A 12910-nucleotide genomic window follows, 5' to 3' on the forward strand; every position below is an offset into this window, starting at 1 on the left:
GTCTGTGGGGGGACTAGGAGCAGGGGGCCCTGGGCAGGCTGGCGCCTAAGGGCTCAGTCATGCGGGGCGCCGGCGCTGGATTTGTGTGTGTGTGTGTTTTATCTTCATTCAGAAGTACGGCACCTTTGCTTTAAACTTACCACATGAAGACAAATGAATATGAAAGGAGCTAATGCAATGGGTGGGGGGTAGTCAGAATTTGGATTGTACAAACAAACTAGTCATGCCTTAGTCAAACTAAATTCCGAGTCAGTTAAGAAGCTCACTAAGTGGCCTAACCTACTTCATGTGTTTGCCATTGGGCTAAAATTCCACCCTGAGCTCCTTAAGATGACATTATATTCAACAAATAATAGGTTTAACTCATTATATAAACGACATGCACATTTTATCTCCCTTAACTGTAAGTGTATAGATCTTAATTGTTTCATTTTTGTTGTTAATTAGCTATTAAGAGAAGGCAATTTGCAAAAAAAATCTACATGTATTGTGCTTGTGGCTGGTGGCAGTGCAGCCTCAGATGAACTGGCTGAGCTGGTGGCTGGAAATGCTAAAGGAACAAATTGTTTGCAATCCATTCCTGAGAGGATATACTATAACAATAATAATAATAAATTTAATTTCTGTGTCACCTATCTGGCTGAAGCCACTCTAGGCGACGTACACCTTAAAATTCAATAAAATACAATATAATACAAAATAAAATACAATGCAGTCAATACTAATGCAGCAGTAAAATCATGTAGGGCAATTAATATACAATTATAAGACACTCACAGAAAAATTAGCCCACCCCAGAGATCCCAAAGGCCTGTCCAAAGAGCCAGGTCTTTAAGGCTCGGCGAAATGTATCCAGGGAAGGGGCATGGCGAAGATCGAACGGGAGGGAGTTCCAGAGAGTGGGGGCCGCCACTGAAAATGCCCTCTCTCTAGTCCCCACCAGCCTAGCTGTTTTCATTGGGGGGACTGAGAGAAGGCCTTGTGTGGCTGATCTAGTCGGGCGGCTTAATTGGTGGTACTGGAGGTGCTCCTTCAGGTAAACTGGGCCGAGACCGTATAGGGATTTAAAGGTTAACACCAACACCTTGAATTGGGCCCGGAAAACAACTGGAAGCCAATGTAGATGAAATAACACTGGCGTGATGTGATTGCGGCGGCGGCTGTTTGTAAGCAACCGAGCCGCCGCATTCTGCACCAGTTGTAATTTCCGGACCGTTTTCAAGGGTAACCCCACGTAGAGCGCATTGCAGTAGTCTAATCGAGAGGTGACCAGGGCATGTACCACCAGTGGGAGCTGATGAATAGGGAGGTAGGGTTGCAGCCTCCGTATGAGGTGTAGTTGATACCAAGCTGCCCGGCTCACTGCCGAAATCTGAGCCTCCATGGACAGCTTGGAATCCAGAACAACCCCGAGGCTGTGGACCTGATCCTTCAGGGGTAGACTCACCCCATTAAGCTTCAGGTCAACAACATCCAACCTTCCCCTGTCACCCACCAGTAGCACCTCGGTCTTATCAGGATTGAGCTTCAGCCTGTTCCTTCCGGCTAGAATTAAAGCCTCAGATGGGGACAGGAGAGGACTTGGAAGAGATCCTGGATGATAAGAAAGGGGACATGGGGTCCAACACCAGTAAGGAGGCTGCAGAAAGAGAATGGGAAAGTGGAATCTGAAAGAAGAATAGGTGGTGAATGAGGCTTGAGGAGAAGGGCAGAGGTCAGACAATACTGAATCAAGAAAGGACTAATTAGATACAGGGCTCTAAAGAAACGGCATAGCACTTAAGATAAAGATGAACTGTATGCTATGAAGAGAATACTAGGAAGACTCGCTAACGCTAATGCGAATAAACAGCCAAAGGCTAGAGAAAACTATGGGTGCTAGAGACATGGAAGAGAAGAAAGCAGATCTAGAGTCTAGACTGGGGAATGCTACCAACTGTGAATGTGTACACATTGTTGTTTACTCTGGCTCCAGTGCACCCACAGCTGGTTTTTGAATCTGTGTATACACGCCATTACCAGGATGCAAGCTAGTGTAGTTCCTTGTGAAATACTGTGGTTTGATGCCATCTTCAATCCAACTTGAAAACTGTAGCTTTATTCAATTAGCAGTGAAGCCCAGGTATGTACATTTCAGATGCCTAGTTTTCCTGCAGGATATGGTCCTACATGTCTGACACCTTTGCCTTGTCCTAATCCTGTTGTCTCAGAACTAAGGCTGCAATTCTAACCATGTCTATTCAGAGATAAGTCCCACTGAAACGGGAATTACTCCACCTTACTTCCAAATAAATGTGATTAGGATTGCAGCCTTAAAACAAGGGGGGAGGGGGGGGAGAGAGAGAGAGAGAGATTCATGGTTTATCTTTGACCATCCTGGCCGTTGGTCCTTGCTGCTGAGGCTACACAACCAAGAAAGAGGGGGGCTCTGTCTACTCTCACTCATTTTAGGGTTTGATTTTTTAAAGTGCCAACATCGGGGGGGGGGGAATTGTGAACCATCTTCAGGCAGAAGCCACAGAGAATGAAGGGAGCACTGCACAACAAAGAGACCCCACCAGCCATCAGCACTCCCCACACCCACATTCCCAGATATGAATTGTCACCCAGTTCCCACCTTTCATCCAAGGAGGTCAAGGTGGTGTACACAGTTCTCCCAAATAACACTATTTTAATCTTACCACATTATATCTGGACGATGTACAGGATCATTGTCTACCCTCCCAATTTTATGCTCATAACATTGTTTCTGGGAGTTGTATAGGATTGTGGCTGCAGAAGACAGCCGCACAAAGATGATTTCTAGTGGGGACGGATTAGAGGGATGAAAGCTTCACGAATAGGAGTTGGGTTGGGTGGACAAGTTCATGGAGGATAAGACTATAAACAGCTACTAACCACGATAGCTATGCTCTGCCTCCATGGTCAGAGCCAGCATGTTTCTGAATAATTGTTGTTGGAAACCTCAGGAGGGAAGAGTTTTCTTGCACTCAGGTCTTGCTTGTGGGCTCCCATAGGCATCTGGTTGGCTACTGTGAGAACAGGATGCTGGACTAGATAGGCCATTGGCCTGATCCAGTAGGCTCTTCTTATGTTCTTATGAGGGATGGAGAAACCAACCAGGCAATTCACATTCTCACCCTCTCTCCACCCAATTGTGTGGACAGACAGTGGCCTATGTGGAAACACATCAAGGCAAACTGATGTGTACACTGAGTTGAAACACAGCAAAAACAAAAACAAAAACATCTTGTTGTGTTTTAAGCTGGTAATGTATGCATACCCAGGCACTGCAGTATTGTGACTAAGCAGCAAAAGCCCAGAAGCAGCAAGTGATTATAGTGGGTCTGAATTTCACATATTGATTCCAACTAACCAGCCAATTCTCTGGCTCCTGGCATATATCTATCAAAATAGTGGCAATGAGATTTCCGTTCCATACATCATTCACCATGTCAAGATCGAAAGAACCACACAACTAGTGCATTTGTGTTTCCTCCTTGCCACATGGAATGCTAAATATAAAGACTATAAAGAAAGCTAGGGAGAACAGGAATCATTTCAGTAGGATACTGAATCATGTCAGTACTGAATCATTTCAGTAAGCTTTTCACAAAGCTTAAAAGACCCATTCTTGACTATGTAAGGTTAAGTTACACAAAAAGTAGCATCTCTTAAGAAAATGTGTTGTAATGAGTTTTCTCTCTCATAACAATCACAGCAAAGTTATCAAAACATGCCAAATAATCATCCTTAACAAAATAATGAAAGAATTTGTGCATTGTCATGGAAATAGCAACATAGTAGTCACTCGGATTAGCCAGAAATATAGTTGCTGTTGAGGAATGATCATCTGTTGTCTGAAACACAAGGGGCAGGGGAAAATGTCCCCTGCCATCCACAAACGGCATCACTGAGATAGAACTGCCAGTGGGGGACTGCCAAGTTGTCTCTTCGGGATCAGCTTGGTAAACAACTTTTATATTATATTAAGGAAATTGGGCTGCATTTGAACAGCATTTGTATTGTACAGATGAAGCAGCCCCAAGTAGCTAAAAAGAAGCATCAATAATATGCTGAGCCCATACATGCTATTCCACATCTACTTCTGAGGCTGTTTTGTAAACAGATTTCATGCTCAACTGCAGACCAGGGAAGAACATCAATAACTGCCGAGCCCCTGTCATAGAAGTAGAGAAAATTTGTACAGTCCAGTGGTTGCAAATGACTTGGCCCACCCCTAATTCAAGAGCACCATTGGGCGAAAGAAATAGAAAGGCAATCAGGACAGAAATGATAGAACATATTAGTTGAGCAAGGAATTATTTTCTATTACAAGAAGACTATAGGATTTTGAATTTTTTCTTCATTGATAAATTTCAAAGGAAAGCATCCAAAAAGAAAACCGTCCCTCCTTTTGCTGGAAACAGCAAAATATTTGCCCAGTTCAAAATTGCTAGTTACACCTGGCCTACATAAAATTTTGACATATCCATCTAACCAATTATCTCCTAATTGACTAGAGACATAGCTTAGTAAGCAAAGTGCAAAGTTAAAAAATATAAATAACATCAACATGGATATTTGTAGCCACATTATTTTTTGCATTTTTGAATAAAGAAAGACAGATTAAACACATATTAACATACCTCTAAATTATGCAGAACAATGGAGAAATCACGCTGTTCCATCAACAAATTAATTCCATCAACAAATTGACTGCTAGAGTGCTCTCCCAATTAATACTGCTCACTATAGCAGCATGGGACACTACACTAGAGTGTCTTGGTTGCATAGGTAATGTAAAATGGCGGGCTACAGATAATGAACATCCTCTTTAGCTTGCTAGCTACAACCAGAATATCCAGAAGATGAAAAGTCATTGTGTGTCTGTCTGTGTGTACTTTATGAGGTACGACACATAACAAAGAAAAGAAGTGAAAGCACTGTTGTGACAAAAGGAGAGAAAATGTGATGTCACATTCACGTCTACCTCTCCAGCACACTGTGGGACACAAGATGTATGAACTCATCAAAGTTGTCCTGAGATTCACGCATCCAAATTTATCCAAGAACTATCCAAATTCTTCCCCAGAAAGCCAGAACACCACACTCTTGTTTCCAAGCCAATCTAAGGATATAGAAAATCTGTGCCCCCATCTGTGTCTTCTTTTGCCAAAATCCCATCTCAAAAAAATTTAAAATGTTACTGCATTGATTTAGATTGTGTTATTTTGTATCAGATTGTGTTATTTATTGTATTTTTTATGCTTTGTATTTCTATGTTCACCGCCCAGAGAGCTATTGCTAGTCGGGCGGTATATAAATTTAATAAATAAATAAAAATAAAATGAATAAAACACACTCCCCTTCCCTTTACTTACCTGAAAAGTGGCAGTAAGAACAATAGACATGGTGTAGAGGGAAAGGAGAGGGAGGTTTTACCTTCCCTCTCTCTCCATCGCCCTGACATGCTGGGTGGCAGCACCCTAAGATATAAAACACAGGGAACAATGGAGCTATCTTTTTTCCAAGAACTACTGCAATTCTCCCATAATCCCCTGGGCTTTGCATCCCAGTGGGTAACTAATTAAAGGAAGGGGAAGTGTAGTTTGGGGGGCTGGCAGGGAGGGCTTTTGAAGATGAAGAATTGGAAAGAGAGAAATCAAGAATTATTCTCTGGCTTGGACAAAGCTAAAGAGAAGTTTAGGAGCTTTAAAAAAATCATTTGAGATGGACCCACAAAGTTTCAAGTCTGGCTAGGAAAACTTTGCCGGCATCTCTTCTAGTAGGTGCCTCCATGGTGAGTTGAGAGAGGTGTAAGATGCAGAAAGAAGCCTCCTTATCTTGTTGTGCCCCTCTCCTATATCACCCTCAAATCAACTGCCACTACCACAGCCACTAGGACTGGGATCTTCTAGACAAAGCCATAGTGACAGAAGGAACTGGTAAGTGATATTGGATAAATAGCAACACCTGACCCCTTTGTCTACACACCAAAATCACAAATAGCTTTTTCCCATATGCAGAATGCTAAATGTGCATTTCCAAGAGAAACATTTAAAATTCTGTATGGGGATGGGGGAGCCAAATAGGTAAGAAAATTTTGAGAAGCAAAATGAATAAACATATCCCTGTTATACAATTGCCTCTTCAAAAATCTGCTCTTCTAGTTTAAAAACCAGATTGGTAACAAGGACCAGATGGTCAGAACATATAAAACCAATTCTGGCTCGCTTGCACTGGCTGCCTTTATGTTTCCGAGCTCAATTCAAGATGCTGGTTTTGACCTATAAAGCCTTACATGACTTGGGACCACAATACCTGATGGAACGCCTCTCCCGATACGAACCCACCCATACACTACGTTCAAGATCAAAGGCCCGCGTCTGGGTGCCTACTCCAAGGGAAGCTCAGAGAATGGCAACAAGGGAGAGGGCCTTCTCAGTGGTGGCCCCCAAATTATGGAATGATGTCTGTGACGAGGTACCCCTGGCGCCCACACTGTTATCTTTTCAGTGCCAGGTCAAGACTTTCCTCTTCTCCCAGTCATTTTAGCATGTGTTTTATATTGTTTTAAAATTTTTAATTGTGTTTTAAATTGTTTTTTAAAAGAAGTATTTTAAATTGTATTTGTTTTTAGTAACTGTAAACCGCCCAGAGAGCTTCGGCTATGGGGCAGTATACAAGTATAATAAATAAATAAATAAAAAGTAATAAAATACTCTAGAAATGTGGTATGAACCACTTCTATATGGCAATTTATTGTGGACTCAGTACTGCTCAGGCATGAACATTTTTTGCAGCATCCACATGTTGCCCTCATCAAAATGTCAACCCATATTTTTCTCCCACTGAATCCAGATTTACTGTTTCTGCTGTTTTTTTTAATTATCCAATTTTCCATGGAAATATTAACTCTGGATTAAATGGAGAAATAATATGGGTTGTTGTTGCAGTTGGCTGCTTTCACACTGCACTTTCTTTTGTTATTCTGATGATTTCGTATCTGGCAATTTACACATTATAACTGACCTTTCACATAACGCAAAAGCTAGTTCTGGAAATCTAGTGGAATATAGTGGAGAAATGATTGTTGTCCCACAGAAAACAATTCAAGCACCCAGGACTTTAGTGTAGTTGTGGCTGGGAGTAGTGTGTCAGTTCAAAAACAAAATGTAGCAATAAATACAGGAGTGCAATGTGTAATTTTCTTCTAATGTAAACATTTTAAAATGACTCTGTTAATGTCAATGCAAATAAAATTCATAATTATTATATTTATATGACAGGGGATAGGACTATGACTGAGAGATTGTGGCTAGCCTTGCAAAGTAGTCCAATGGCTATAATACCTATTTTGCCAAAGTGAGGGGGGAAGTAGTTTGTGACAACCTTGAAATATATTGCAAATCATATTGTTTTTATTGTTTTATTGATGTATTACTGATGTTCTATTGATGTATTATTGATGTTTTATTGGTGTATCTTTTATATTGGTGCTCTTTTGTAAGCCGCCTTGAGGGCCTTTTGGCCGAAAGGCGGGGTAGAAATATTAAAATAAAATAAAATCAAGTTTAGCATTAATTTTGTGATAAATAATGCCAGAAACAATCCGTTTGCAAGCCTGGGAACATGGAACATGGCAGGAGCTTTGCACTAACTGCAGCTACTCATGTGACAGACATCCCAGCATGCAATGCATTCCTGCTCTTTAGGCGCATGCTACCTCTTCTGCCTGATGAAAATTGTTATTCAGGTGTAGGCATGGGAAGCAGCATTTCCTTTCTCCTTTTTCCCCACACAACCTTATGTCCAGACATTAACTCAAGCAGTGAATTATGGGGGAACTACAGTACACATGTGTATAACGGGTGAGGGACAAAAACAGGGCACTGTTTGTTGCAGCAGTGTGAAAGACAGTTGCACAAAATGCCGGTATATCAGCTGAAAAAACCATGGTTCCTTAACGTAACAGGTACTGCAGTGTGCAATGAATTTTAGAAACTGGGACAAAAGAGCTACCATTTTAATCTTTTAAATGCAATAAGCCCCATGTCTAAATGAAGCCATTATTGTTGCTATGATTGCATTTATATCTACCTTTCCTCCAAGGAGTTCAAGGTGGCATACATGGTTGTCCTCTTCCTCCATTTTATCCTCACAACAACCCCATGAGGTAGGTTAGACTGAGAGACTGTGACCGGTCTAAGGTGTTCCAGTAAGCTGCATGGCTGGGTGGAGATTTCAACCCTGGTCTCCCAGGTTCTAGTCCAACACTCTAACCGCTACACCACACTGACACTCTCTGGGTTGGCATCTTGATGGGGATGACATCATATATATACTGTGCAAAACTTGCATGCCTGAACAGTGCCAAGTCCACAAAAAACTGCTATGTGGAAGCACCCACAATCTATATACTGAATTATTGATTTCACTGAAAGAAAAGGTTACAGTACAATTCCCAATTCAGTTTTCTCCATTTTGAAATTATTCCCTAAACTTGGCTAATGCAGGAGCACCTATAAAGCTACAGCACTGTTGCAGTTTATTAAGTATGACTTTGCTATTATACTCCATGCCCTTTTGCATGACATTATACTTGGCTCGTCAACACTCCTTGCTAAAATGGGAAGAGGGTTCCCCCCACCTCACACTTATTTTATGCAAACCTTAGTTTCCAACACAGCAAGACGTTATTTCAATGCCATAGTGTTTCCTCCACAGTGAATTGTTTTTCACTTCTCCTTTTTATTTTCATCTTTATAGTTTCTAAATTATCCATTCTACTTGTTGCCTAATCAGATTGTTGAAGCATGAGGGATTGAGACTGTGAATTCACAGACACCATGCACGACAGTCATCCGGCTACAACTAGTTTTAGCCCGATTGCACTTTATTATAACTTTGCTGTTGGCAATACAGCCATATTAGATTTAAAGATGGAGAACTGGAGTGGTTATTTTTCAAATGCAATTGGCAATATAAAATGTTTTGATAAGAAAGTACAAAAACTGTGTGAAGGAATAAAAGCACAATAAACTCCCCATACTAAAATAAGCCAAACAGTACTAAAAATATTTGCACATCGTGGGTTCTTTTGAAAATTATACCAATTCATTTTAAGCATAAGAAAACTGTCTGTGTGAAATATAATTTTTATTTATTAGATTTATATCCTGCCCTTCTCCCAGTAGGAGCCCAGGAGCTTATTGGTTATTTGTTAGCATATTAGGTGGGTTCTGACAAGGAATCAGGAGTCAACAAAGCCTACAGAATCTTCAGTGTATGAGGTGATACTTATTCAGTATAACTCACTCTGAACACCAAAACAAACTCTTAAAATGCTATTTGTGGAAGAAAACAATATGCTTAGCAAAATGATCAAATGAGCCAAGTAGTGCTGGACTGGCTCTGCTGATGCACCAACACACTCCCAATCTTGCTGCCACCCAGCACCATCCAGGTAAGCTGCAGTGATACCAGTGTGAGGGCAGCTCCGCAATTCCACCCAACCACCAGCCCACTACTGTAAGATGTGATACATATAATGCAGTGGTTCTCAAAACTTTTTGCAGAATCCTTCACTTTAAACAAAATTTTGGTGGAACCCTTGCAGTAAAATCTTCAAAAGAGGAGTGGGGGACAAGCAAAGGAGAGCCAGCCAGTGCTGCAACTTTTAAAAGCAGCAACGTTTGAGACTTTGAAAAACATTGTGATCTCCTGATCTTCTCTGATGAGAGAAGGCTTTGTTTTGTCTGTCAGCCTTAAGGCTTCAGCTCATCAGAGAATAAGGCTGCAATCCAGTACATGTCTACTCAGAAGTAAGCTCCATTAGGTTCAATGGGACTTATTCCCAGGTAAGCATGTATTCGATTGCAGCCTAACATATTAAAGAAGCATAATTTAACCCTTGCCACCAGCTCAATGGAAAGTGCTAAAAAGGGGATGAGGGGTACCCATGACAAGTGCTTGAACGGCACAAACCAATAGTGGGGCAGTGGGGCATGGCTTACCTGGCTTTACAACTCCATATCATTGCTGGTTACTGAGAGGGAGAGGCATGAGGCTGCGGTAAGCGGCAGGAGCAGCGGATTGGCTCCACTGTTGCACTCACACCATGCAGAGCTCACTGCATTCTCGCAACTCTCCCTCTCCCTCTCCCTCTCCGTTAACAATGCCACTCTGCCGGAACTACTGGTTAACCCTTGAAAAGCACTGTGAGGGTAGGAAAGAAGGGGAAGAGATTCCTAGGACAACTGCTTGAGTGGTGCATTTAATCACCTCAACTGCAGCTCAGTGGAAATCACACACTCTGTGCACTTGTCTGCCATTGTTTTTTTCTTCATGGAATCCCTAATACTGCCTTGTGGAACCCTGCTTGAAAAACAGTGGTATAATTAATACTCCGATATAATGAAAACCCAGTTTAAACACTGTGTCTAGGATCCAAAGAACCACTCTACTTGTTTGTCAAGTTCAAGGGATTTTAGAGCTCTGTTCATCAATATACGTGTACAGGTGATTGGTTTTATTTTGTTTTACACTGTACTGCTGTTTTTGTTGTTGTAGCCCACCTTGGAACCTTACAGTGAAAGGTGGGTACGAAATCTAGATGATGATCATGATTATGATACTTTTTAAAACAGGACAGTTTCTGTTGGAAGTGTTGGGATGCAACTCAGTTTGCTTGTGGGCTTGCACGGGGAAAGAGTAGACAGAAAGGGGAACCTCCAAGCTTCATAAACTGTCTCACTATTCTTTGATCTCTGTGCTGACCTTCCTTCAGGTGTATAAACTGACATGCTTAGGGATGCTTACCCCCTGCTCTTCCCTTCTTCATGCCACTTTGGGAGAGCAGACATCTTTCCTTTCTGTCTCTTCAGCAGGAATCAAGAGAACAAGTATGGCTCCTTGCATCTCCAACTAAGTTAGCTAGAACTAGGAACTCTTTTTCTATCCAAGTATGTATTTCCTATAATAAGATTTTCCATGCCAAAAGTCTGTGTAATTGAAACCAAAGGAATGTATCTCACATAGCTTTCAATATACACCCACCTTCTAAACTGCATGCACTAACTCTGCTATGTTAATTTCAAAGGCAATTTATAGTAAGATATAGAGGTACAGTTCAAAGAAAAGAAGTCAAAATTCCACTGAGTGAGCAGAACAAGTCCTTGTGTGCACACTTGAGGAAGCTCTTTGGATCACAGTATGTGTCTGCCATGTAGAGTTCACTTTACATTCTCTGTTTGGAAACTTTCGCCACATGCACAGCCATTCATGTGCAGCAGATTGCCTGGCAGATGGAGCAGGATATTTTCCACACCACCTAAAAGTCAACATCTGACAAGTGAAATGTATAAACCGGGGTGAGAAAGGTCAGGTCCAGGGTCTGAATATGGTCTTCCAGGCTAACTCTCCCTCAACCATGCCCCCCACACCTTCATCCACACTTTTCTCGAATGCTTTTGGCTGATGCATCCTTGAGCTGTGATAATGCCTCTTACTTGGTAAATGGAAAGATTGTCTGTGTGGAGGGTATGAAGGTAACTCTGGCTTGGCTGAGTCACATCCATTGCTCCATCCACTTTTGCATTTTGTCCTGCCTACCACTGGAATGCAGTCCTGGAAGATTCCCACCAAAGATAGCGTCCCTTGGGCTAAAAAAGATTTCCCATCCCTGTTGTAAGCCATCTCTGTCTGGAAGAGTTGAAACATCAAGGGAAATTAAAAAAGAAAAGAATAGTGGAGAAGGGGGGAAAACATATATGTGCAAATGTCCTTAAGAAGTAAGGTATTAAGCATTAGATTATGTGTGAGCTTTCACATCAAGCGGAACTTGAACTGAAAGCAAGCATGACTACATCAAGCTATATCAATTATATCAAGATAGACTATATCTACAGGTAAACATCACCCACAGAACATGGCAAGCTGGTGTACTAAGTAGCACCAGGGGGCTTAGTACTAACACTAGGCAGGTTTTTATCGCTTTCCCACTATTGACGTCATTCTGGCTATTGGGCATGACATCATAGTGTGGAAGTACTTCACTTATCTCCTTAAAGCATGACTCATGGAATTTGTGAGGTTGTATGATTGTATAGAAAAATGATTATTGTTGGGTTATTTATTTAATTTTTAAATTTGTGCTGGCTTTCAATGTTCAAAGCCAATGGTTTTTAAAGAACATTAAAAATGTAAAAGGTGTTAATGAAACATCTATGATGCCACTTGACAACTTAATTTCAGAGTTTTTGCAAGTTTCCTATATGTGCTGTTTCACCCATCTGGACACAGTGGCAATATAGTGTAATAAGCAAGGAAGCTAATTGTGTCAAAATATTTCCTGTTGTTAACAAACCTGGAAACATAGAAAATTAAAATGAAAGCAGTAAAACTATTCAAGTCTATGTGTTTACTTCATATCAATAGTACTTGTAAATTTAAATATATAGGATGTTTATTTTGGGTTGTATTCAATCAAGTCCTACTCAGAGGAAACCCATGGGAATTAATGACTCTAAATTAGTAATGTTTATTAACTTCAATGGTTCTACTCTGAGTAGGGCTAGCATTGAATACCACCTTTGGTATTCATATCTTGATTTACTACTTGTCAATATAATTACTGTATTCCAAATGAAAAGCGGTCATTCATGCATTAGGTTTATAGAAATCACATATAGCCAGTGAAATGGTTATTTCACTGACACTGATAATTATTTTACAATTAAAACAAAACATTTTTAAAAAACAGTTAGGAAATTCACTGAAAATAACACATTACTGAAAAAATGCAGTCAATACCTAATATTTAAAGATGTAAATTATATGCAAATTATCTTTTTTGCTTTTTTTGTTTATTTAGAATTATTCTTAAGAAAGGGAGCAGAAAGGATTT

At 40.8% G+C, this 12910-nt stretch overlaps 1 protein-coding gene across 17 annotated transcripts in view; it reads right to left on the reverse strand.

Moving 5' to 3' along the window:
- PTPRD (protein tyrosine phosphatase receptor type D) overlaps window positions 1-12910 on the reverse strand; it is a 2140456-nt gene that overhangs the window by 545821 nt on the left and 1581725 nt on the right. The gene's annotated exons all lie outside the window — the stretch shown is intronic.

This window comes from Rhineura floridana, chromosome 1, assembly GCF_030035675.1.
Source record: "Rhineura floridana isolate rRhiFlo1 chromosome 1, rRhiFlo1.hap2, whole genome shotgun sequence".
Classification (NCBI taxonomy): domain Eukaryota; kingdom Metazoa; phylum Chordata; class Lepidosauria; order Squamata; family Rhineuridae; genus Rhineura; species Rhineura floridana.